The 4,461-nt window shown below is 59.7% G+C and overlaps 3 non-coding genes across 3 annotated transcripts in view; all 3 read right to left on the reverse strand.

Annotated features, from left to right (window-relative positions):
* Window positions 1–183, reverse strand: part of LOC145656807 (28S ribosomal RNA) — a 4,150-nt gene extending 3,967 nt beyond the window's left edge. The window contains exon 1 of the ribosomal RNA XR_014122401.1: window positions 1–183. This exon is cut by the window's left edge and continues 3,967 nt beyond it. This is a non-coding gene — a ribosomal RNA (28S ribosomal RNA).
* Window positions 184–794: 611 nt separating this feature from the next.
* On the reverse strand, window positions 795–949 carry LOC145656819 (5.8S ribosomal RNA). Its single transcript, XR_014122413.1, has one exon. It is a non-coding gene; the product is annotated as a 5.8S ribosomal RNA (ribosomal RNA).
* Window positions 950–1,830: 881 nt separating this feature from the next.
* LOC145656840 (18S ribosomal RNA) lies at window positions 1,831–3,668 on the reverse strand. The gene has a single exon (XR_014122433.1). It is a non-coding gene; the product is annotated as an 18S ribosomal RNA (ribosomal RNA).
* Window positions 3,669–4,461: the final 793 nt, after the last annotated feature.

Here is a 4,461-nt window from a genome sequence, read left to right on the forward strand (position 1 = left end):
CGCGCCAGGAAGAAAACAGACTTCCCATACGCCACAATCCCCTCGCCCCGCACCCGGACGGGGGATTCAGCGCTGGGCTCTTCCTCTTCGCTCGCCGCTACTGAGGGAATCCTTGTTAGTTTCTTTTCCTCCGCTTAGTAATATGCTTAAATTCAGCGGGTTGTCTCGTCTGATCTGAGGTCGCTCCCGAGTTCGCTCTGGAGGGTTGCCCAGAAGCGTGAACACCGCCGGGTTAGGGGACGAGTCCCTTTTCACCCGGGCTAACGAGACACAGGTCGGGACGTCACGGACGTGCCACGGACAGGTCGGCCCGTAAGGAAACGCCAGAGGCAGAGCCACCCGAACCCCCCCCCCCCACCCCCCCCACCGGGGGAGGGGGGGGGGGAACGCATGTAACAACACCTCCCTCCGCTCGCGCACGTAACGGAACAGAACAGACACCTTTCCGTGATCCGCCTGCGCAGGGGGTGAGAAAAGAAGCGAAAACGTGGGCAGCCAAAGCGGAGAGAACCCACCGGCAGCCACGCTCGCTTCTTTCTCGGGCGCAGGGGACCACGTTCCTGGCCAGGCCAGGAGCGGAGCCGAAACGAACCGAAACGAACCGAAGCGGGGGAGGAGAAGCTTGTGCACGGAGAACGGGCACTCAACCGCAGCGAACCCACCGACCGGATCTCACCGAGACAGCGACCGGGAACCGTCTGCTTTTAGGAAGACGGAGGCCAGGGGGCACCCCCCACCTACGAACCTCCAACCGCGGTCCCGCCTGAGAAGGCAGGTCCGACAGATAGGAATAGCGACCCTCAGACAGGCGTAGCCCCGGGATGGACCCGGGGGCCGCAATGTGCGTTCGAAATGTCGATGATCAATGTGTCCTGCAATTCACATTAGTTCTCGCAGCTGGCTGCGTTCTTCATCGACGCACGAGCCAAGTGATCCACCGCTAAGAGTTGTACTCTTTTATTTCAGGCTCAGTTTAGGTCTTTCACCACGACTACAAAGACAGGTTTAAAAGGTTTCACCAACCGGTCAGGCGCCCCCGTCTGCGAGTGTTGAAACGGGCGCGGGGGTTGCGCTTTGCCCACACGCCCACGTGGCAGACGAGTCAGTCTTTGAACCGCGGCCCTCCGCGCCCGCCCCGTCGACCCCTCGAAGGGGTGGAACTCACGTAGCGTGGGCCAAGCCCTAGGTACCTGCCGGGGGTCCCCCTGAGACTCCTTTCTGAGAGAGAGAAGCAGGGGAACCGGCTGCGCCACCCACCACCACCACGCCCCAGGGACGCCGGTGGGCGGACGAACACAGAAGGGCCATGGCCTGCCCCACGAGGAGCAGCGCTCGCACCCCCCCCGGAAAGTCCGCTCGTCAGCGAGCAAGGGGACGGGGATGAATGACAAGGACAACAAAATAGGAAAACCCCTCCGCGGTGGACGGAGGCAGCGGCCGTGCGAGCGAGAGGGAGGGCGCGGGACGGACCCGTACGACCCGCTCGACTCGCAGGCGCTTCTCCTGCCGGCAAGGTGAGGGGAAACCGGCCTTCGCCCCGACGGGCGGGACGCCGAGTTTTTTGAACGACGCGTCTCTCGCGCTGGAACCCAGAGAATACCGGGGCCTGCGGGGGGGGGGTGCTGAAGGACGACGCGGAGGAAGAGGCGGAGGACGAGGAAGGGGTGGGAGGGACTAGGCTCCTCCTTTATGCCTTCTGGTCCAGCCTGACCTGCAAGCGACCACGTGTAACAGCAACCCCGAAGACCCTTTCGACCCTGGGCCCCGACGCGGGGGGACGGCGAAGTCGAGGGGGTCGGGAGAGGAGGCACGCCGGACAGCGTTACCCGTTAATGATCCTTTCGCAGGTTCACCTACGAAAACCTTGTTAACGACTTTTACTTCCCTCTAGATAGTCAAGTTTGATCGACTTCTCGGCGCTCCGCCAAGGCCCGCGAGGGAGCCCCGGCGGGGGCCGATCCGAGGACCTCACTAAACCATCCGATCGGTAGTAGCGACGGGCGGTGTGTACAAAGGGCAGGGACTTAATCAACGCGAGCTTATGACCCGCGCTTACTGGGAATTCCTCGTTCATGGGGGAATAATTGCAATCCCCAGTCCCCATCACGAATGGGGTTCAGCGGATTACCCGCACCTCTCGGTGTAGGGTAGGCACACGCTGATCCAACCATTGGGGCGCGCGTGCAGCCCCGGACATCTAAGGGCATCACAGACCTGTTATTGCTCCATCTCGCGTGGCTGAACGCCACTTGTCCCTCTAAGAAGTTTGACGCCGACCGCGGAGGGCCGCGTAACTATTTAGCATGCCGGAGTCTCGTTCGTTATCGGAATTAACCAGACAAATCGCTCCACCAACTAAGAACGGCCATGCACCACCACCCACAGAATCGAGAAAGAGCTATCAATCTGTCAATCCTTTCTGTCCGGGCCGGTGAGGTTTCCCGTGTTGAGTCAAATTAAGCCGCAGGCTCCACTCCTGGTGGTGCCCTTCCGTCATTTCCTTTAAGTTTCAGCTTTGCAACCATACTCCCCCCGGAACCACAGACTCGTGGTTTCCCTCACGCTGCCCGGCGGGTCATGGGAATAACGCCGCCGGATCGCGGGTCGGCATAGTTTACGGTCGGAACTACGACGGTATCTGATCGTCTTCGAACCTCCGACTTTCGTTCTTGATTAATGAAAACATTCTTGGCAAATGCTTTCGCTTTCGTCCGTCTTGCGCCGGTCCAAGAATTTCACCTCTAGCGGCGCAATACGAATGCCCGGCCGTCCCTCTTAATCATGGCCCTGGTTCAGGAAACCCACAAAATAGAACCGGAGTCCTATTCCATTATTCCTAGCTCAGGTATTCAGGCGAGAAGCGGGCCCGCTTTGAAACACTCTAATTTTTTCAAAGTAAACGCTCCCGGCCCCGTCCGGACACCCAGCCAAGGGCATCCGGGGGGCACCGGGAGACAGGGTCTGAGACAGGCGGTGGCACGCCTCGCGGCGGACCGCCAGCCCACTCCCGACATCCAACTACGAGCTTTTTAACTGCAGCAACTTTAATATACGCTATTGGAGCTGGAATTACCGCGGCTGCTGGCACCAGACTTGCCCTCCAATGGGTCCTCACCCATGGGTTTAGGATACGCTCATTCCGATTACAGGGCCTCGAAAGAGACCTGTATCGTTATTTTTCGTCACTACCTCCCCGTGTCGGGAATGGGTAATTTGCGCGCCTGCTGCCTTCCTTGGATGTGGTAGCCGTTTCTCAGGCTCCCTCTCCGGAATCGAACCCTGATTCCCCGTTACCCGTGGTCACCATGGTAGCCGACTATGGTACCATCGAAAGTTGATAGGGCAGACATTCGAATGAGACGTCGCCGCCGCGGAGGGCGCGCGATCGGCCCGAGGTTATCTAGAGTCACCAAAGCGGCCGGGGGCCCGAGCCCCCCGGATGGGTTTTGGGTCTGATAAATGCACGCATCCCCCGAAGGGTCAGCGCTCGTTTGCATGTATTAGCTCTAGAATTACCACAGTTATCCGAGTAACGTGTGGAGCGATCAAAGGAACCATAACTGATTTAATGAGCCATTCGCAGTTTCACTGTACCGGCCGTGTGCACTTAGACCTGCATGGCTTAATCTTTGAGACAAGCATATGTTACTGGCAGGATCAACCAGGTAGTTTGCACCGTGGTCTGGGATGAACCACGAGTGACATCCGCCTCCCCTTCCGGGGGCTAGGAAGCAGCGGGTTGTAAGTGCGTGCGCCGTCAGGTCCAGACGCCATACAGGGCTACCCAGGACAGCTTCCGCGGCCAGTGTAAACGTGCTCGCGCACCGCCCTCTGGCCTTCGGACGCCGACCTCTCACCTTGATGCAAAGCTGTCCCATCCGGTCATGCCCGCACCGTACCCCGTCCACCTCCTCCGGAGGTGCGGACGGCCGACTCCAGGTGCTTTCGGCGTTCCCTCTCTTCACGCCGTTTTGATTTTCGTGGGCCGCTGGTGGGGGGACAAGGGAAAGACCTCGTCGAATTCCCTCCCCCCTAGCCTCGCTCAACCTACGTTTCGTGATGTAACCAAGAAGAGTGATTCGTGGGCCCAGGTAGGTTTGAAGAGGAGGCCAACAAAGCAGGGCACTCCCTTCCTCCCAAACCACAGACACCAGTATAGGACAACTGAGTAGACAGACTGGCCGTCTGAGTCTCCCCCAGAGAGTTCTGGGATGGGTTACAAATAACCCCCACCCCCCATCAGAGGCTTGACCCGCTAGAACCAGGGAGGATCTGTCAAAACCGCTCTCCACATCAGAAGTTCTGGATCAGCCGGGGCTGGTCGGCAGACGTCCACCTAAGGCCGTGGCCTAACCCCGTGTGGGGGGATAGCGCTCGCACCCTACACGTGGACACCCGCTCGTCAAATGGCTGGCTCCTCACTTACCGTAGGGGGAATGGTTTGCCTACCCCTGGCGGGTC

This window comes from Electrophorus electricus, unplaced genomic scaffold, assembly GCF_041902795.1.
Source record: "Electrophorus electricus isolate QZ-2024a unplaced genomic scaffold, ASM4190279v1 Scaffold93, whole genome shotgun sequence".
Lineage (NCBI taxonomy): Eukaryota > Metazoa > Chordata > Actinopteri > Gymnotiformes > Gymnotidae > Electrophorus > Electrophorus electricus.